Below are 22584 nucleotides of genomic sequence, written 5' to 3' on the forward strand. Positions count from 1 at the left end.
TTTGGATCAATAATAACTCCTTAGAGAAGGCCCTCTCCCTGGACCGGAGCATATCTGTCTTAGAAATGAATGGGCTTGGTTTTCAGCATCCAGCGGAGGGCAGAAGCATCTCTTTTTTGATGGGAGGTGGTCAGGGCATGTCTCTCTGGGTTTACTCCTTCCTGTGTCTTTAAGATTTGGGATTTGATGCCAGGATTCTAAGATTGTGGAGCGGCCACCGTAAGAGATCATCCTAAGAGATCAGCTCCACAGCCCGGAGAAATGAGGCCACGCGACTAAACAGTACCTTTTCTCAACTTCCATGTCCACTGTTCATATGACTGGTTAAAAACAAAAGGATAATTTACTTTAGTACGCTGATTGTATCTATGGTGATCTAACTTACTCTAGCTTTTTTGGGTGGAGTCTGGGATTTTACACATCATACTCATGTCTTTCAGTACAGACAGTTGTGCGTTTTCTGTTTCAACCCGTTTACCTATGTGTGTATGTTTTGAACTGCTATCTTGCTGAAAGCACATTTTGAGATATGGCTTAGTGTCTTCAGGCTTTATTGTCAAGCTAGAGGATGGCCCCAGATGTGTTTTAGAAGACTCACAGAAGCTCCAGTGGCTGCTAGCATCTCTATGGCAGCGACTGCCAACCGTTAGATGTTAGATGAACATCACCCTGGTGTTCGATGAGAAATACGCACTGGAGTCCTTGGATTCAATTTATGTGATAAACCCAGCTCTGCTGTGCACGTCGATCCAGCCTGTTCTTGGAGGGAGCCTACACTCCCACAGTGATCTTCTGTGAGTGGATTTAGGGCGCTTGCTTCTCCAGCCTCACACAGTCCTAGGCTGTTCGTTTCTCCCGATCTGCTACGTGGGAAATCTTTGTAACTTCAAACTTTCAAAGCTACTTTCAAAGAGTGAGATCAAGGTGGTTTACAGATGATTGACCCTCGTGGGCTTCCATTCTTCAACCTTCCTGTTTGGTTAGGACAATGGTGTTTGATATCTCCTGGAAGCAAAGCCTTTTCTTGCATCTAAGGAGTTGCCATTATCCTCAGTTTAGGGAGTTCTGCTCCCTAAACTGTGCTAGCTGACCCCACATTTCTTTCTGAGCAGGTGCTGCCCTCTGCTGGGCACAGATTTATAGACCTGTTTGTCTTCCTCCCAGGATTGTGTGTAAATAAGGTTCAGGCAATCTTACACTCATCTCTCTAGCTTACACTCAGCTCAGGGCTTGACTGATGTTGATGACTGAATGAGACCAAACAATTTACCTAACAGTCTGACTCAGCAGAAGGTGGACGGCTTTAGCATCGGTTTGAGTCCACACTTTTTGATAAAATTGTAACCAGTGCGTGTCTGGGCCCACCTATTAGTAATACATTTACTAAATGTTGCTTATCTTTTTAAATGTAGTTCATTCCCTAACAAATTAGAGACATGTCAACCTGGTCAGGATTTTATAAGAGTTCATATATACAGATGTGCGCACGGTTACATTTAAGTCTGCGGTATCAGTCACTACTCTCACTGATGTGACGGGCTATCTGGGCAAACACGTTAGGAAGGTTCATTCTGTTTAATGTATACAGATGCTCTGTTTTTATGCATACCAGACGAGGGAATCAGATTCTATTACAGACGGTTGTGAGACACCATGTGGCTGCTGGGAATTGAACTCAGGACCTCTGGAAGAGCAGTAGGTGTCCCTAACCACTGAGCCATCTCTCCAGTCCTGGAAGGATCATTTTGACTCCCAGTTTGAAGGGACCCAGGCCACTGTGGTGAGCAAGGAGTGGTGGCAAGAACGTGAGGTGGCAGGTGACATGGCACCCGCAGTCAGGCAGCAGAGAGGTGACCGCTGGTGCTCAGCTAGCTTTCTCCTTCCTCTTCAGTCCCTGGCCCCGAGACCAGGGGCTGTTGCCCCTCACATTCCAGCCAAGTCTTCTCCTCTCACTTAAACCTTTCTGGGAACTTGCCCACAAACACAGAGATGTGTTTCTTTGGTGACTCTAAATCCAGGGAAGTTGACAACAAAGAGCAAGAGAAAGTTAGCTGAACACCAGCACTCACCTCTCTGCTGCCTGACTGTGGATGCCATGTGACCCACAGAGCCTCAGGTCCTTGTCACAAGAAATAAAATGTTTTTGTTTCTGTTCTAGGGGCGGGATATACTTATGCTAGCTTTGTGTTCTGGGTCCCTTACCACCAGTAGTCAGAAAACCAAATATTATGCATGGAAACATATATATGTGTGTGTGTGTGTGTGTGTGTGGATATATATATATATATATATATATATATATATATATATATATATCCTTTCCTATGCTCAGTTCAGGAAAAAAAGAAAATCAACATATCAGTTTTGCCCAGAGATTACAAGAGTTGAGAAAGCTGGATTTCTGAGGAGAGAAAAAAACAAACAAACAAAAAAAACATCTCAAGTGGTTCACTCAGAACTCAGCAGTTAAAAGCCCTTCTTGCTCTTGTAGGACCTGAGTTCAGTTCCCAGCACCCACATGGTGGCTTACAACTCTATAACTTTAGTTTTAGCGCCCTCTTCTGGAATCTGTGAGAACTGCATGCACATGGTGCATATAGACACACACACACACACACACACACAAAGTAAACACATCTTTTAAAAATGCCCATGAAGTCACTGTTGTACTAAGTGCTCTGCAGGAAGTGGACACCACCTACCAATTTGTAAATCTTTCTTTTTCTCTCTATAAATCAGATTGAGGAGGAGGAGCAGGTCAACCCCAAGAAAGAAGTGACCGAGAAGGGACTTCTTGTGAATGGACAGCCTCTGCCTGTGGACCTACTGCTTCCCCGCAACCCATCTGCTCTCAGACGAATTATCTGACCTCAAGTATGATGCAGGAGTGGACGCCTGCTGATGTAACAACCACAGATGCCCTCAGTCCCCATGGTGTGGGAGCCTTAGGGCAGCCTTCCTGGAGGTGAGAAGGGGGCTCTTCGTGTCGTACTCCAGCCATGGAGTCCTGGAAGGATCCCTTGTGCTCCAGAGCTCAGGGAATGGGTCTTTTGGTTTCATCTGGAGCCCCATTCTCTCTGGCAGGTGCACGGTTCCTTGGGGTCTTTGGCAAAGGTGATTGCAGAGCTAATCCACACACATCCCTCCTTCTTCCTCTCCCCTCTCTCCCTGCATCTGGTCAGCACACATGACTCTTGATCCTTTTCTTTTTCTTCCTGGTTCTCTGTCCGGCCTCTCTTGCTTGCACACCATTTGCTTCCCATTTACCTCTTAGTCAGCAGGAGTCAGGGCCAGAGTCGACTCTGGTGAAGGGCCATGGAATTGTTAGAGTAACATACTAAGTTGTTGTATGATCCTTAAATGCGGAGATGTTCTGATAAGTAGGGGATCGCGCTAAATTCCCATGTGAACTGTAGGCAACTTGTGTCAGAAACAGAGGAAATGGAGGCATCCTCCTTCCTCCCCCTCCGCGGGCCCAGTCTTCAGCCTCACATAGGGCTTTGAGAGAATCAGTTCCTGCCCCAGTCTGGGGAGAACCGCCCTCTAAAGCCTTGCCTTTGAGCTTGTCACCTGCGCAGACTCCCGGCGCAGCTCTGACTGCTTTCAAATTATATCATTTAGGAAGGTCATATGGCTTCAGCCCTGTCCCCCCCTCCCCCCCATCACTTCCCTCGCAGCATCCTGGACAAGTCCCCATGCGCACTTGTATAGGTCTAGAAAGAGTGCCGGGAGCCTTTCTGTCTCCAAATCAAAATCCCTCAAATTCCTGAGAAAGGCCGAGGTCTGATGCTCCAGTGCTTCCCCTGGCTGGCCCTCCGCATCTATGTCTGTGGCAAGGAGAGGTGAAGGAAAACGGGAAGGGAACTTGGCCTTCTGGAAAGGAAGGTAAAGTGTGTGCGCTTGCGTGTGTGTGTGTGTGTGTGTGTGTGTGTGTGTGTGTGTGTGTGCGCTTGCGTGTGCGTGTGCACGCGTTAGAGAGCTATCAGTCCAAGATCCGGTCCCTGAGTAGGAGGCCTTCCATGGGATGAAGGGGTCTGTGCTCACTGTGTAGGTGGAGTAGCGTGGGGCTGAGTTTCCGTCTCCTCGCTCTGGTCTGCCTCCACAATCCGTAGCCCCAGACTCCCGGGGAAGAATGAGCCTGAGCATGGGCTCTTGTTCTAGACCACAGGAGCTGGCCCTCCCCCATGGCATGGCACTTGCTTGTACCCATCTGTACACTTGCTGTGAGGACAGAGATTGGGCCAGATGGAAGCGCCTCGTACTGCCTTGTACTCGTGTGGACTGCTGTGTGGGTGTTGGCCTTGGGAGTAGTTTGGGGAGAATTGTGCCAGCTCTCAGTTTTCTTGCCCAAGTGCAAATGCTAGAGGCCCCTCCAAGTCCCAGGTTCATTCTTGTCCCCCAAAGGCCTCAACTGCAGGAGGTCGTCATGAAAAGGCCACAACAGTACATGCATCACTTCAGAGTCCCAAAGCCTTCTCAGCAGGGGGCATGTGGTGATCGGCTTGGGCCTCTTTCCCCAGTCAGCCCAGATGGGCCGGGGCGGAGGGTGGAAGGAGAGGAGTTGGATAGATCCATCTCTAGTCAGGCTCCATCTGGGTCGGCCCCACAACTTCAGCTTGCTTTGAGCCCAAACTTTGATAAGTTATAAGCACAAAGAGGAGAGAGAGACACACACACACACAAACACACACAAACACACTACACACAAACATGCACACACACCTTGTCACTCCTCACCCCTCCTAACACTTTTCTCCTTAGGAGGCCAGTGGACAGGAAGGAGGCCATGTCTCTATTCACAAGGAAGCCAGGCTCAGGGCCTGACTCAGTGGTTAAAAAATTCTTGCCTTGCAAGCATGAGAGCTAGAGTTCAAATCCCCATGACCCACACGAATGCTGGGTAGGCCTGACAACGTACCTCTAAATCCAAACTGAGAAGCTGGTGACAGGAGATCCCAGAGCAAGCAAGAGTGGCCGTATCAGTGAGCTCTGGGACTGACTGGGAAACCCTTCCTCAGTGACTATGGTAGAAGATATGGCTGACTCCCAGTGTCAAACTCAGGGACTCTATGCACATGCACCCCTGCATGCTTGTGCACATACACTTGCACACACACACACACACACATGCACACACACACACACACACACATACACACACACACATACACACACCACACATCCACATGGAAATGGGGAAAAAGGAAACACGAGCGTACCAGGCTCATGGTTCTTCGAGGATGGGTGCATCCTAGCCAGGATTTAGAAGCCTTTCCCCACCCAGGAAGATCTCACCATTTCTTCCTCCTGTTCCCTCTCTTGTACATGTGAGCTGCTAATGAGGTGCTTCATTCACCATGGGGCTGTGTGCATGCTCCTCAGAGCCTGTCACACTCTGGCCTACGGGTCCTACACAGGTGCTCTGAGCGCAGATATCTTCTCAGAGATTCCTCCACGGTCACCAGACTCCATCGTTGTCTTCCAGGATCATCCGCTGACTTACTTATTGTTTAATTCTCGCCCCGATGCTTTGCCTAATGTAAACCCCACGGCTGCCCCACTGATTGATCCTGTCTCCAGTTATCTGGCACTAACAAGAACTCAATAAATACTTGCTGACTGAAAGGACGTTTATTTGCTTTTAAGAATAGTTTTTAAAATAATTTTCAAAACGTTTGGATCCTTTTGAGGACTCAGAGGCATCGATTGCAGCTCACAGGGAATTGTTGGTGACCTTGGCAGGAAATGGAAGTGAGGATGGGGAAATCCATGAATGTAAATGTAACACCCTCAGCTTAGCCTGGCCTCCAAGGAAGCAGAGGATGTGTCCCATCGGGTTATTAGCTGGGGGTGGGGGGGCTTTTGATTGTAATGCAATGCTCTCGGGACTGGGACAGCAGGATGTCTGATGAAAAGCCACAGGGCAATTAACTGATGGAGCTAAGAACCTAGGTGGTGGGCAGGGAGCTTGGGGACAAAAGGAGGGAGACATATGATTCTCACTGGATGGGGAAAGAGGAAGGGAGAATTGTAGATTAAGTGAATTTTCACATTCATTGGTGAGGTGTGGGGTAGCTCTTGCCTGAACCCTTGTTTACCTTATATAGGACACAAGGCAGCCAGTTCACTGGGGTGGTAGCTAGCACAGGACAGATGAAGTCAGAGGGGAAGGTTCCAAGGAAGTCACTCCAAATCACCTATGTGGGGTGTACTGATCCCTGCCCCCCATATTTGAATGAATTTGTATTTTATTTTAAAAAACGATTTGTTTATTTATGGTGTGTGCATATGCCATGTGCACTTGTGGAGGTCAGAGGAGAACTTGAGGGTGTCAGTCTCCTTCTCCTGTGTAGGTCCTGGGGACAGAAAGGCGGCTAAATATCTGGCCATTCACTTCATTGCACACCCCCCCCCCCCCACCAGTTCTGACTGGCCAAACTCATGTCTCTGTGAAAATGAAAGACACCTTTCCTGTACCTTCATTCTCCCACAATGCTTCTCAGGAGGCTAAGGCAGCTGTTGTGGCTTAAGCCCCCAGGGGAACAAGGACACTATAGGAGACTTTCACTGAGTGACTCTCTCATGCAGGGAAGGTTGTAGCTAGCTTGTTTAGCCCAGAGCAGTCCTTGCAAATGAATAAAACCAAAGTCATGTTTGTGTAAATATGTATTCATAAATATATTCACAAATATACAATTCATTTTCTCTCAAGATGTCAGTCCCTGATTTAAAGCCCTTTAGGGGTGAAGCAGTTTCTGCTTTCCACTCATAGTTTACAGGAGCCCATCTGTCATGGAACCCAGAGTGCTAAACACTGTCGTACGATATTGAAAAGAAAAAAAAAAATAGAAGCATTGACCCTAAAGTTCAGACCCAAGTCGATGCATTTCTGTGTCACTGGTAAATGGTGCCCATATTGGTTGATAAAATGCTAATTTAAATATATTGACGATTGTAAGCTTGACCCAAGAGTCTCAGTGAGGGGTTGTCTAGATCAGATTGGGCTGTGGGCATGTCTGCGGGAATGTGCTTTGATTTTCTTTTTTCTTTTTCTTTTTTTTTTTTTTTTTTGGTTTTTTCGAGACAGGGTTTCCCTGTGTAGCCCTGGCTGTCCTGGAACTCACTTTGTAGACCAGGCTGGCCTCGAACTCAGAAATCCGCCTGCCTCTGCCTCCCGAGTGCTGGGATTAAAGGCGTGCACCACCACGCCCGGCTGATTTTCTTAATTGATAAGGGAAGACCCAACCTGAAAGTGGCTGGCATCATTCCTGGATTTGGGTTTTTGGAAGCTATCAGAGTAGAGCAAGCTGGCTGAGTGCTAAGCGTGCACACACTCACTTCTGTCTGTTCCTGACTGGGCTTGCAGTGTGACTTTCTGTCTCCAGCTCCTGCAGTAAGAATTGTGAGCTAAGGTAAACATTTTCTCCCCAAAGTTTCTTTTTCCAATTTGTTTATTTTATGTATGTGGGTACACTATTGCTATCTTCAAACACAGCAGAAGAGGGCACTGGATCCCATTACAGATGGTTGTGAGCCAGCATGTCGTTGTGGGGAATTGAACTCAGGACCTCTGGAAGAGCAACCAGTGTTCTTAACCACTGAGCCATCTCTCTAGTCCCCTCCCCTAAGGTTTTTACTGTTTCTTTTTATTTTTAACATCAAGACATGTTATCACATCAGCAGAAATGAAACCAGGATAGAAATGGCCGGACTTTGAACACATCTTTTATCATCCCTCTCCTGACTGACAGAAGCAAACGGGAGATACCTGCCTTGCCCGTTCTACAGAGATGTTGTGTAGACCAAGAAAGAACTTAAGCTCTAAAGGTTGAGTGTATGTCGATGGTGACTAGCTTTTACAAGACTATCTGGGGACAGCTGGGATGCTCTGGGAAGTAAATGTGACTTTAAAGGTGGCAGATCCAGGCTTTTCCCTACCTCGGGCACTAACCAGTGGTGTCCTGCCAACAGCTCTGCCTGTGGCTTTTGAGTCATTCACCTGTTCAGAACACAAGAGAACCTTCCAGAACCCCCCCCCCCAGCCCTGCAGTTCTGTGATTTCAGTGGACTGTGTTGTCTTTCAGCTCAATCAATAGATCGTACATGTGCAAGATAAGGGAGTGGATGTCTGTGCAGTTTCTGTGCTTGAGGTGGGAATGTACACAGAAAAGCTGAGTCCCTTTATTTCCTGGGTGGGGCAGTTGCTGGTGGGTGGGTCTACCAGACTCGACCCTGGAGGAGCAGTGCTGTGGTCTACTGTCCTTTGGTGGCTGCCTGTCTTTTATCTCTCACAGTGGTTGAGCTACCACCACATCTGTCCTCTAGCATGCCTACAACTCCAAGTCAGTAAACTGAAAGTGTGTACCTAGCTGTAACTTGTTGTATGCATGTGCGTGTGCTGGTGTGTGTGAGTGTGTGCTTGTGCGTGCATGCATGTGTGTGTGTGTACATGTGTGTGTGCATGCATGTGTGTGTATGTGCATGTGTGTGTGTGCATTCGTGTGTATGCCCAAGTGTATAGGTCTGAGGATAACTTTTGGGAGCCAGTTCTCTCCTTCTACCACATGGGACCCAATATCAAACTGCGGCTGGCAGATGAGGTAGAAAGCGCCTTTATCCTCTGCACCATTTGCCAGCTTTATCCATGACTGCTTAAGCCGCACGATTTTTCTCTTATTTTCTGAGTCCTTTTTGGCACCTCTTCTTCTGTTTTTATCTTAGAATAGGCTTCTTCTCTGGAAGCTAGATACATGAGTCAGACACAAACAAGCTACATCCCCAGGGCAGGAGAGGGGGTCCTTTCAGTTTACTGACTGGAGTTGTTGGTTGAGCTGGTTTCAGGGGTGTGGCGTTCCACGGGTCTTGCCCCTCTCTGACCTCCCTATCCTCAGGGCCAAGAGTGTGACCAGAGCTCGGGTGTGTGCCTCCCTTCACAGATATGTCCTCCTCTTCATAAGAGAGGGTTATCTGCTTCTGAAGGATGTAGGAGGCCAACGGGAACGCTGAGGTCCAACCGCCAGGAGAACCAGGGGAGGAACAGCTCCATTTAGTTCTGATGGTTTTTCTCTCCCCTCAGCACGTGGACGATGTCATCCCATCACCTCCCTCTATAACTGCCAGCGAGATATCTCTGTCAACTGTCTCGACTCTCCCTGGTAAGATTCTTTTGTCCCTTCCGTTATTTTTAACAAGATTTTTCCTCTCTGTCACTGACATTCCAAACGTTGGCTGTGATGTCACTAAGTACAGATTTTATGTGCTTGTTCTGCCCAGGATTCAGGTTCTTCAGGCTGAAGATTCTTGTGTCTTCTTGGATGTGCAAAACAAGGCCATGGTACACAACCATCCAAACCCAAACGGCAAATACAAAAAAGAAATTGTCAAGGGTTGGTGGTGACGTGAGAAAAATCCTAGCAGCTTCCGATGGGAGTCTATACATTGTCACCACTGAGCTGTACTCTGGGGACACTGTCAAGGCAAAATATCTTAAAACCTCTAATCAAGTGACTGCAATTTTAGGAATCCATCCTGGAGAAAACTCATACCCTTTTAGAGAAGGAGAAATGCACAAATTTGTCTAAAAGATCGTGGTTTGTAGTTAAGAGAGGTGGAATGAAACTAGCCAAAATGTCTGTCCACAGGGAATGAGAGAATCAATTCTGGGACGTTCACAGATAAAGTCCTAACAGCGGTTAAAAGCCAATCTGTCAGATAGACCATGTCACGTAGGTAAATCTAGAAAGCAAACTGAGAACTATAAAAATCAAGTACCGGGCAGTAAATGCAGTATGACGTCCTGGGCCTGAATATTGACACCCCACAATCCTGCATTGGTTATTGCTTAATAAGGAGAAGCCACAAGATCTCATACTTTTTCTATAATGCAATAGGATTTAAAAATGACAGCAGAACACAAAGGCACTAGAAATTGTCCTGTCAGAAATAAAAGTATAAGAAATAATTCCTGGCTTGAGGAAATAACCCAGACTAAAAGCTACATAGAAACGGCTTAACAGTACTGGCAGGGCATATATTTGTTTGGAGAGGGTCGATGTGAAGTCTGTGAATAGTCTGGGATGTTTACAAGGTTGCATAAATTTTAAACACCAAAAATATTTGTATTGAATCAATTTTGGGTCTGGGCTATAGAGTCCGCCTTGTGATGGTTCCTGACACGAGAGAAAAGGGAAGAAATGGAAACACAGCTCTCGAATTTTCCTTTAAAGACCAGGTAGGTAGGAAAGGACAACAGGATGTCGGGGAATGTGGAGGGATGTAAAACAGACAGTATTACGGTGGGGAAAACTCAGTGTAGGGCGATAAGAACATCAGAATGGCCTTGTGCTGGGAGCCGGGGTGGCCAAGCACAGGCAGATGCTTGAAGACCCCAAAAGTCACCATGGCGTCCTCACAGCCAAACCCGGCAAAGTTCAGATCAAGTGCACGGATGGGGGCCATGTCAGTGGAAACTGTCGAAGGCATGCAGAGGGGGTGAGGAAGACAGCCAGGAGGAAGAGATGGCTCAGAATGCTGCACTACAGCAAAGAAGAAGCAGGCCAAATATTGTCCTAAGGCAGCCAAGGGGTCCCGCTTCCTCTCCTGAGGACACTGTGGCTCCGTGGAAGTGCCGAGACAGAGGCAGGGGAATTTAACTGCACAAAAACTACACGCAGAAACTCAGGTGCTAAATGAACATATACGTGACCACCTTTCTGAGGACCAGGTTCCAGTGAGTGCCCAGGGCTGTTACCTTCTCGACGGTAACTGAGCTGAGAAGAATGGGAACGGGATAGGAGCACACAGTAGCCCATTGGTGAGACAAATTCCCAGGCTAGCTTCATCCAATCTATTAAGGAGACTTTATGCTTTTTCATCTTGTTTACATTTTGGCAAAGCAAAGCCCATCCTGAGGGCTCGTTTGTCTCCGCCCTCCACGCCGCCCCTGAGACACGGAGCATGCGCATTAACCCAGAGCGCGCTAACCCATGCGCAGCGTTGGACGTTAGCTCATTAATGTGAATAACCAGAAACCACTAAATTTTGTTTGTTGTAGAAATAAAACCCGGGGATGGATCAAACCTATCTGGAGACTGCTTGAAGCTGATGGGTTACTAAGCAAAATGTGCCTTGGAATTCGTCACTGAGTCGCGTTGTAATCATTACGTACTGTTTTTCTACTTAACATTGGCTCTCAGGAACATTCCCCAGTAAATACTGGAGAAATTTCATAAAACTCCAAAAGCTGTTCTTCATAAATTTCTTGAGTAGCAATTCAAAGCCACAATGTCTGACATTATTCTGAATGTTAATTAATCTTACATTTTGGGAGAAACGGAGGCATGTGCCTGGAGTTGTTGGGGTCTCCAGGTAGAAATCATCATAGCATTTACTAATTCCCATGAGGTAAATATTCCCGCAGTGACGATACTCAGCGGTATGAATGGGAGAGCTGGCCGCATTGGCTCCCGCGCATCGTTTATTGCTCTCTCGTGACCTACCCTTCACTATCTTCATCCACATGCACAGGCTGGTGCAAGGCAGATAGCTGCTTACCTGTGGGCCTCTATGCAAGCAGAGTTTAATACACAAAGTCATGGGCTGGAGAGACAGCTCAGTGGTTAGAGCACTGGCTCCTCTTCCAGAGGCCCTGGGTTCAGTCCCAGCACCCCCATGCTGGCTCACAACCATCCATAAGTTCAGGTGGTCCTTGGCATCTGATGCCCCTTCTGGGCTCTGTGGGCACTGACATGGTGCACATACATATATGTGGACAAACCACTCACAAGCATAAAATAAACAAAATTTTAAAATGTGTATCTAGCCGGGTAGTGGTGGCGCACACCTTTAATCCCAGCACTCGGGAGGCAGAGGCAGGTGGATTTCTGAGTTTGAGGCCAGCCTGGTCTATAGAGTGAGTTCCAGGACAGCTACGTAGGATATATAAGATAGATTCAGTTTATGGAGCTTCAATGGGGAAATCTGACAGGATTAAAAGATTACGTTTATTGACAGGGTCTCACTATGCAGCCCTGGCTAGCCCAGAATTCCCTGTATAGACAGGTTGGCCTCCAACTCGCACATATCTGCCTGCCTCAACATGGAATTTTTTTTTTTCAATTTGAGAAATGGTATTTTTATTCTATTTTACATTTGACCACTGTTATTCTTTTTTTAAAATTTTGTTTAAAGAATCTTTTTCTTTTTTAAAAAAGATTTTTATGTATGTATGTATGTATGTATGTATTTATTTATTTATTGTTTTTTCGAGACAGGGTTTCTCTGTATAGCCCTGTCTGTCCTGGAACTCACTTTGTAGACCAGGCTGGCCTCGAACTCCGAAATCCACCTGCCTCTGCCTCCTGAGTGCTGGGATTAAAGGCGTGTGCCACCACGCCCGGCTTTATTTTTTCTATTTATATCAGTACACTGAAGCTGTCTTCAGACACACACTAGAAGAGGGCATCAGATCTCATTACAGATGGTTGTAGCCACCATGTGATTGCTGGGAATTGAACTCAGGACCCCTGGGAGAGCAGTCAGTGCTCTTAACCACTGAGCCATCTCTCCAGCCCTTTTTAATTGTTTTTAAAGTAAGCACACAAAGTAATAATTTCCTAGTGATGTTTTCATGTATGTATGGAATACAACAGGCATCCTGACACTTTGTCCTTACCCCACCTCCCCCCACAGTGCCAGTCCCTTCCCTAGACTGACTCTCTTCCTCCTGGCATCACATGATGGTCACACACAGCTCACTATGGTATGCTGCCCTCTTCATTTTCTTTATCATTAGTCAAGAAATGATCTGATCATCCCGCCCCAGGCTCTAGTGCTTAGCCTTAAAGTTATTAAATACATTTATTTATTTATTTGTTTACTGTGTTTGTATGTGAGTATGAGTGTGATGGTCTGTGTGTGTGTGTGTGTGAATGTTATTGTGTTTATGTGTGTGTTTGTGTGTGTTAGTGTGAACATTAATGTGTTTATGTGTGTTTGTGAGTATGTATATTAGTGTGTTTGTGTGAGCATTAATGTGTTTATGTGTGTTTGTGTGTATGAGTATGTTAGTGTGTTTGTGTGCGAATGTGAGTGTGTTCGTGTGTCTGAGTGTTAGTGTGTGTTTGTATGAGAGAGTGTTAGTGTGTTTGTATGTGTGTGTTTGTGTTTTAGTGTGTGTGTTTGTATGTGTGTGTTTGTGTGTGAGTGTGTGAGTGTGTATGTGTGAATGTATGTGAATGTTAGCATGTTTGTGTATCTGTGTGTGAGTATTGTGTTTGCCTGTTAGTGTGTTTGTGTTCGTATGTCTGAGTGTTGTGTTTGTGTGTTAGTATGTGTGAGTGTGTGTGCACACATGCACACACATGTAGCAGTCAGAGGACAACTTGCACAGCTGATTCCTTCTCCCCTGTGAGTCCTGGGCATGGAACACAGGTCATCTGACTTGGCAGCAAGAACTTAGCCCACGGAACCATCCAGCTCTCCAGACCTGAGCATTCAGCTTTTGGGGGATTCCCTATGAAACTGGGGCTTCTTTCCTTTCAGAAATTGATGTTGAAGTGACAGGGTCCTAAGACTTGTAGAACCTGGATGCTGCGGAGCAAGGTTAGGGATAGCTGGGCGTGGAAGTGTAATGAGCTGTGGGTGGAGTGGGGCAGTGGTCAGCTCTGAGACGGTGACCTGAGGTTTGGTAGGATGGCAGCAGCTCTTTGTGGTCCTCAACAATTGAGAAAATGAGATAAAAGCTCTGAAGCTGAAAAATTAGATTAATAAACTTCTTTACTAAAGTCGAGGCCAAGGGACTAAAACAGAGATGAAGAGAAATGCCCAGAAGAATCTGTGAACCAGGATCTTGATAAACAGTCTAGGCTGGCTTTGAACTCATCATCTTCCTGTCTGGTCCACCTGAGTTCTGGGATGACAGGCCCACACTTCTGACTCAGCGTCGCCATGGAAGTGGTTTTAGAGGTTTTATCTGCTCTGTCCCTTGAATGCCTTTCATCACTGTGTATTTTTTGCACAAATCTATTTGGAACATGAACCAATGATGTTTGTGCCTCTGGATTCTAAAATGATTCTCTGACAAGAAGAACCTGGGCTGCCCATGGGGGACAATTGCCACATCTCAGGGATATTCCGGAATCAGAGTCAACCTGTGATCCCAGATGCTGGAAGAAGGGAAGGCTGGTTAGAGCGCCAGAGTGGGAAGTTTGTGGTGTGAAAACTGACAACCCAGCAGGGCTGCCCAGAAAGCGCTCGCACGCCTAAATTGCTTACTGGGAACCCGACTAGGCGAGCTCTACACTAAAGATTTGTTTTTAATAGTCAACTGGTTACAAATGCAGAACCTTATTGTTCTGATAAAGCAACAAGTCTAGCATGGCCAGAAGGGGGCATAGTGGGACCTTAACTTGGTCCCAGAGATGGCTGTGAGGCGTGGCTTATTTGCTGGAAAAGAACATGCGCGGGTGGATCAGAGAGAACTGGGTTCTCCAGGCATCCTGGAGATACTCTGTGAGCGGTTTCTCTTTCCACGGTCGGTCAGGTCCTTCCTGGGTTCCCCGCCCCAGGCGCCAGGGTGAGTTTTATCAGTGGTATTAGGATTTCCTTGTATAGTCTGGGATAGAAGCCCATCGTGCCTAAGACCCCAGCCATGGCTCCCACACAGAGGGACTGAGTACTTCCTCCCAGGAAGCACAACCTGTCTTGGGTTCATGCGACTCTGGATTCCTAAGGCGGGCATTGGGAATTCAGGGTGTGGTCACAAGCAGACATCTGGTGTGGAGGATGAGGCATCCTGTGGCTGAGGGTGTCTCTCTTGGGACCGCAGGAACAATGACATAGGACAGGAGTACCTAAAAGAAGCATTAGGGCAGGAGGGCTCTGAGGACAGTGGAATGGCATGGCAGAATGGAGAACACTTGCTTATTCGCTCTTAAAGGTACTTTACATACAGCAACCAACTGCTCTCTCTCCCCATAGGACATCATTTGGTGCTTAATGAAACCCAAGAACATGTCCATAGAATTAACTGAATATTTTCCATGTTCAGCCCAGCTACCAAAACCAGTCATGACAGACTATGCTGATGTCATTTTCCTCCCCCACTGACATAAGTCCAAGGTTTACTGTGGTCCACCATGATACTGTTTCATAAGATAACATACTGTCTTAGTCAGTCATGGTGCCCTTCTGTCTTAGTCAGGGTTTCTATTCCTGCACAAACATCATGACCAAGAAGCAAGTTGGGGAGGAAAGGGTTTATTCGGCTTACACTTCCATACTGCTGTTCATCACCAAAGGAAGTCAGGACTGGATCTCAAGCAGGTCAGGGAGCAGGAGCTGATGCAGAGCCATGGAGGGATGTTCCTCACTGGCTTGCTTCCCCTGGCTTGCTCAGCCTGCTCTCTTATAGAACCCAAGACTACCAGCCCAGAGATGGTCCCACCCACAAGGGGCCTTTCCCCCTTGATCACTAATTGAGAAGATGCCTTACAGCTGGATCTCATGGAGGCATTTCCTCAACTGAAGCTCCTTTCCCTGTGGTAACTCCAGCTGTGTCAAGCTGACACAAAACTAACCAGTACACCTTCTTTAACATTTTTTAAAAGATTATTTTATGCATATGAGAGCTTGCAGGAATGTATGCCTGTGCTTCACACGTGTGCAGTGCCCATGGAGGTCAGAGGAGGGCATTAGAAGGCCTGCAGCTGTCGTTACAGATGGCTGTGAGCCACCATGTGGGTGCTGGGAATCAAACCCTCGTCCCCTGGAAGGGCAACTGGTGCTTCACCACTGGGCCATGGCTCCAGTCCCAGTTCTTGAAGTCTTCCATGGAGGTATTGGGAGAGAAGGAAGGCAGACGGTTGGGAAGTTGCAATGCAATGGAATGTGAAATGGCTGCTGTCTTTTCAACACATGTAGAAGAACACCAGGCTGCTAAGCCTTTAGGAAAGAACACACGTTTGAGTGACATTTGCCAACAACACATAGGCCATAAGATTCCCTCTCCCCTCCCCCGGATATTGTTCACTGTCCTGTGAGTGTTCCTCTGGGAGAAGTGACACCCTTGTTGCCTCTAGGCACCTTTTAGATGTCTGTATCTGAGGGATGTTAACATACCTGCTTGTTGGAACTCCAGCCTTTTGTCCTGGAGCCAGGACAAAAGAATCGCAGGGCATTTGCAAGCATATCAGATAATTAAATCAGTAAATCAGATAATGCAGTGCCTCTGATTTACTTTTAAATGTTATTCGTCACCAATAAATGTATGTAGTCTGTGCTGTCTTCAGACTTGAATAAAGATTTTTGCCTGCAAGTTCATGAATAAAACTGGCGAGATTACTGGCAATCACTCCGCTAGAAAAACACTGGGAAAACGTTGTTGATACTGAGTAATCTTCATGAGTGAGGGACGGAAGGCCCCGGGAAGTGAGGGCTATGGAATTCTAGTTTAAAGCAAAGAACTATGCCCAGCTGTTTTCTAAGGATGGGAAGTGGTGTGGGTGGAAGATGTGTATTGCTTTTAATACCTTTCAGAGATAAAGCCATCTCTTTCACGAGAACCTTGTAATTGAGTTTCAACCCAAGGGTTTCTAGGAAAGAACACATCTAGAATTATAAGATAAAAATGTTTTCCTGAGACAAAAACCATCTTTTCCTCACTCATGTCATAAGTGCACGAGGGAAACCTATTAAACACCATTTTTAGGGAAACAAACAAACAAACAAACAAACACCCAGATAAGGGTCCAGGCTTCCAAACAAAACAAAACAAACCCAACCCGATGGTATGATGGCCTGCCAGAGCAATTAAAATAAGGCCGGAAACTGCTGGGGTGGGCCGGGGCATGAGCAGAAAAGTGGCCTCCAGGCAGTGGAGCACAGGATAGACCTCTTGAAGAGACCTGCTTAGTGATAAGCAGGCCTAATCCCCAGCATTTATCAAGAGCCGAAGGGGATGATGGGAGGAGAGGCTGCCCCCTGCTGGGGCTTCCTGGAATTTACAGTTTAGGAGGAATGAGTCTGCCTCGTTCACTTAGTCTTTCCCAACCTTTACTTTTTTATACAATATATTTTGATCATGTCTTCCCCCCACCCACTCCTTGCAGATCCTCCCACCTCCCCATCCACCTAACTTTGTCTCTCTTTCTTAAAAACAATTCACAAAGTGAAAATCAAAAACCAACAAGAACAAAAGGTTCACGGACACCACTGAGTTCGCTCCGTGCCGGCCAACGCCTCCTGGGCAAGGGGCTTGCTCTGGAGTGTGATGGGGCTTGCTCTGGAGTGTGACGGAGAAGCCAGTGACACTCATGGACAAAGCTGGTGGGTGGAAAAATAAAAAGGTGGTACATTTACAAAATGGAATATTATTCAGCTGTTAAGAAAAATTGTGATGGAACCCGAAAAGAGAGCACCCGAGTGAGGTAACTGCGACCCAAGAGGACGTTTTGTTGAGTTATTAGTCAAAGGGCTCCACAGAGATCCCGGAACATCACGCGCTACTGCCAAGGCTATTGGCTGCCTTGCACAACCTGATAGTAAGGCTCCGTAGCTGAAGATAGCACTTATTTGTGTCATTGAACACAGAGAAGTTGAGCTGGTGCCCAACTGTGGGCGCTTCATCCCCACCAAGTAGCTGGCAGTCATGGTCCTGGAAGATACTCCGCAGACTACCAAAGGGGACAGGTGGTCATCCCGATCACCCGGCTGAGACCAGCCTGTAGGATAGACTGGCTCAACACACACGTTACGGGAGTAGCCAACACTTTTTTTGATTGGCTTTAAGGCTGACCCCATGAGAAGGAACCCATTCCTAACATTGCTGAAGTGCCCGGGAACCAGAGAGGAGGTTTCCCCCCAGGCCTGGGACCTGCTATTAGTCTGGTAAAGAAACGTAGCAGTGAGTTGACTCTTCCTTACGTACTGCTGTGCTCATAGATCAGAAAGCCCGACCCACATCCAAGAAGTTCTAAAGAAGATGGGAATCCACACGGAGACCCACAACTGGACAGTGTGCAGAGAGTGAGAGACTTCGGAGCACTCAGTCCCAAATGGGCTGTCTCCATCAAACCCCTGCCCACCAGGCTTGGGGAGCTGTGCAGAGAGGAGTGGAAAGCTTGTTAGAGCCGGAGGTGACCATGACTCCCAGGAAACAGTGACTCCCAAGCACAATAGGGCTGAGATAAGCTCACAGAGCAGAGGCAGTGTGCCTAAGACCCGCACAGGTTCCAGACAGATGGGCCCCAGCATGGAGAGAGGGAAGTAGACATGGAGTCCCACTCCTAACCAAGAAGCTATCTGCGATGGATCTCCACTGGAAAAGGGAAAATCTAAATATAAGGGCAAATATACAGTATTTGTTCTTCCGGTCTAGGTTACCCCACTCGGGAAGCCTCTTTTCTGGCTCCGTCATAATTTCATTTTTAACACCTAAATAATATTCCATTGTATAAAGTTATTACCTGTTCATCAGTTAATGCCCACGAACAGAGCAGCTATAAGCATAGAGTCTCTAGAGTAGGCTGTAGGTCCTTTGGGTAGATGCCCAAGACTGGTCTAGCTGGACCTTGAGGTAGAGCTATTCTCAGTCTCCTGAGGAACTGGTTTCCACAGTGGCCATACAAGGTGTACTTCCTCCAGCAGTGAAGGAGTGTCCCCTCACCCTACATCCTGGCCTGGAGTGTCCCCTCACCCTACATCCTGGCCTGGAGTGTCCCCTCACCCTACACCCTGGCCTGGAGTGTCCCCTCACCCTACATCCTGGCCTGGAGTGTCCCCTCACCCTACATCCTGGCCTGGAGTGTCCCCTTACCCTACATCCTGGCCTGGAGTGTCCCCTTACCCTACATCCTGGCCTGGAGTGTCCCCTCACCCTACACCCTGGCCTGGAGTGTCCCCTTACCCTACACCCTGGCCTGTACACATTGTCATTTGTTGTATTGATATTAATCATCTGACTCTTTCAAATGATGGTGTCTTTTGCCATATGGAAGCTGTTCATCTTCATAAGGTCTCATTTATTGGTTGTTGCTCTTAGTGCCTGTGCTATTGACGTTCCGTTCAGAAAGTCTTTTTCTGTGCCAATGAGTTCAAGCCTATTCCCAACTTTCTCTTTAACCAGTTTCAGGGTATCTGGCCTTACACTGAGGTCTTGATCCAGCACTATTTGTTGAAGATGATGTATTTTATCCAGTGCATATTTTTTGGCTATTTTTATTTATTGTAAAAACTAGGTGACCATAGGTATGTAGAATTATGTCTGGGTTTTCAACCTGATACCATCAATCAATATGTTCATTTTTATGCCATTGCTGTGTGGTTATTACTATATCTCTATAGTACAACTTGATATTGGAGATAGTGTTACCTCAATTGGTTCTTTCATTATTCAGGATTGTTTTAGTTATTGTGGGTGTTTTGTGTTTCCATATGAGGCTTGAAATTGTGTTTTCAGGTTCTGTGGAGAATCATGTTGGAATTTTGATAGGTATTGCATGTAATTTGTAGGTTGTTTTTGGTAGGTGTCTGTTTCACAATCTTAGTTCCACTGATCCATGAGCACGGGAGATCTTTCCATCTTCTGATGTCTCCTTCAGTTTCTTTCTTTGAATTCTTAAGATTTTTATTGTGCAAGTCTTTCACTTCTTTGGTTATCCCTCAAATTCTTTTGAGGCTTTTGGAAGGCATGGTTTCCTCGATTTCTTTCTCGATTTTCTCCACCCTGCTTTGTTAGCTGGAGTCAGTGTCTCCGGATTATCACTTTCTTGTTGTTTTCCTCCAAATTCCTCGAAGTCAAGCTCATTTGTCAAACTTCTCAGGAAATAGAAACAATCCGTGCATGTACAGGGATATTCGTTATCAAGAACTGGCTTGTGAGCCCAAAGGCAGAGAAGTTCTAATATCCATGCTTACAAACTGAGGATCCAGAATTTGAGAGCTGATGGTGAGTCTCATCTGAGGAAACCCAAGAGCCTGAGGCCAGGGAGACCTATTGGGGTCTGTACTGGCTGGCTTTGTGTGCCAGGTTGACACAGGCTGGAGTTATCACAGAGAAAGGAGCCTCCTTTGAGGAAATGCCTCCATGAGATCCAGCTGTAAGGCATTTTCTCAATTAGTGATCAAGTGGGGAGGGCCCCTTGTGGGTGGTGCCATCCCTGGGCTGGTAGTCTTGGGTTCTATAAGAAAGCAGGCTAAGCAAGTCAAGGAAGCAAGCCAGTAAGGAACATCCTTCCATGGCCTCTGCATCAGCTCCTGCCTCCTGACCTGCTTGAGTTCTAGTCCTGACTTCCTTTGGTGATGAACAGCAATGTGGAAGTATAAGCTGAATAAACCCTTTCCTCCCCAACTTGTGTCTTGGTCATGATGTTTTGTGCAGAAATAGAAACCCTGGCTAAGACAGTGCCAGCTCCAATCTAGAGGCTGAGAGCCTTTGAACATAAACAGGTTCATGTCCAATGGCAGCCAGTGTCACAGCTTGTCGGGGCTATGTGGGCCATACGCTGACTGGATGGGGCCCATGCTGTGTCTACACCCTTTAACTCTCTAGGCCACCACATCAATCTACACTTAGATTTTCACGTTATCCAGAAACATCCTCCGTGGGAACAGACCCAGTCAAACTGCCGCCCATCCAGCATCACTCCAAACAAGTTTTGTGTCCACTTACACTGAAAAGATTATTTTCAGAAGTGGGTCTTCAGAATTTCTTAAACTCATAGAATCAGGGGGATTAAAAGTTGTCTAGTTACACAAACAATGACTCATTAAGCAATAATAAAAGTAGGACTTTCTCTTCCCCCCTCGCTTCCTCTTAGTTCTTTGAGAATTTTGTACAAAGTTATATCCGCCCTTCCCCCAGCCTCTCCCATTCTCTTCATCCCCTCTTCCCTCTCCACCCAATTTTGCCCCCCTTTTAGTCCACCAAGTCCAGTTGGCACACCCACATAATCTGGTGGGTGCCCACTGGACCGTGGTGCTTTCACTTAGCAGGGCCCACACCCTTAAAGAAGACGAACTCTTCCGCTCCTAGCAGGCATTAACCGCCGATGGCTCCTCCTCAGGTGTGGGGTTCACACTTATCCCCTTTCCACACTGGCGTTCGGTGGGCTTGGGTTTGTGCAATGCTCCAGAACGCTGCCACAAGCCACGGGTGACCTCATATGTGCAGCTGTCCTGCTGTATCCGGATGGGTCTCTTTCCCTTTCGTTATCCACTGCCTCTGGATCTTACAGTCTCTCTGCCCTTTCTCCAGCAGCGGTTCTGGAGATGTCGCTTTTCAGCTGAGCACACTCTCTCTCGCTCTCCTCACCTGGAGGCTCTGGTGGGTCTCCGTGTTAATCGCCGCCGTCTATTGTAAAAGAAGCTTCTCTATTGAGGGCTGACAGACGCATTGATCTGTGGGTAGACGTCATTAGGAGCTGGTTTAATACTGTGACCATTTCGCACTGCCCGCTCCTCCCTAGCCCCTGCATCCCTGCCTCGTCTCCCCCCCACCACTTCCATAGCCTTTCTCAATTTCAAGCCCATTTTCCAAAGACATCTGAATAAACGGCCACTAGAGGGCAGCACCGGCTGCAGTTTCTCCTGAAACCTCTGAACTTTTCAGTGGGGCCAAGGCTGACAAAGGTTGACTTCTAATTACCACCATACTCATGTTATACAGAAAGATTTTTCTCTTCTTCAGGAATAGTAGGCAATTGAGAGCTTTGTCATAGAGGCAGCTTTTGAGTCAGAATTCGTCTTGACTTTGATTAGATGGAAATGCCCGCAGAAGGGGGACTGGATATGCTTACTGCTTCCTTCCTCTGGCTGATAACACAGGGCAGCCGTGCATAGCTCTCAAGAGCAAGCTGCATGCCAGTGTAGGTGTGGCCAGAGCCCCGGCCCAGGAGAGTTCTCATTCCAGAGGAGTATGGAGCCGTCATCGACAGGACAGACAAGCTAACCCAAAGGCTGAGGTTACCGCAGACAGAAACAGCCAGGCAAAGCCAAGGCTCGGCCAGATCCTGCGTTTGTCAGCTTTACACAGCGACAGGAGCTGAGGGGCTGATTAGGATGCTCACGTTAATTTGGACCTTGAAGTCTCATTGTTTGGTGCCTGGTAACAACAGCCATGGTAAAAAAAAGAAAATATTTGTATACCAGTGACTCAGCATGTTGTAAAATATTGAAGCTGGCTGGCCAACAAGCAAATAGAACAAACGAAACCCCCACAAATACTCCTCCTCATTATGAGGCCAGCATTGATGCTGTAGGGCTTAGTGGGCAAAGGCTTGGTATGCAAGTGTGAGACCCTCAGTTTGGACCCCAGGGACCCATGGAAAGCCCCACACGGTAAGACCATCCGGTAATTCCTCTGCTCCTGTGGATGGGAGGCAGATGGCAGCGAATCCCCAGAAATTCACAGGCCAGCTAGCCTGTTGTGTGTAGCGGGAAACAACATGAGACTTGGATTCAGTCAAGGTGGAAGGTGAGGCAGTTACCTGCAGCTCTCCTCTGATTGTCACCTGCGCACTGGGGCACACGTGTGCCTGCACTCACTCATGAGCACACAAGCACGGAAATAAAAGCACACAAAAATCC

General features: G+C 47.1%; 1 protein-coding gene across 2 annotated transcripts in view; it reads left to right on the forward strand.

Moving 5' to 3' along the window:
• The window catches only part of Mobp (myelin associated oligodendrocyte basic protein), a 30238-nt gene extending 18430 nt beyond the window's left edge, over positions 1–11808 (forward strand). Inside the window, exons 5-7 of one of the 2 annotated variants that reach the window (XR_003837625.2) lie at positions 2740–2965; positions 9077–9155; positions 9274–11808. The gene's annotated coding sequence lies outside the window, so the exon portion shown is untranslated. The remainder of the gene's footprint in view (positions 1–2739; positions 2966–9076; positions 9156–9273) is intronic. The other variant, XR_003837624.2, reaches the window with a different exon arrangement.
• The last annotated feature ends 10776 nt before the right edge of the window (positions 11809–22584 follow it).

The sequence above is a fragment of the Mus caroli genome, unplaced genomic scaffold, assembly GCF_978045245.1.
Source record: "Mus caroli unplaced genomic scaffold, Mus_caroli_1 scaffold_11, whole genome shotgun sequence".
Classification (NCBI taxonomy): Eukaryota; Metazoa; Chordata; class Mammalia; order Rodentia; family Muridae; genus Mus; species Mus caroli.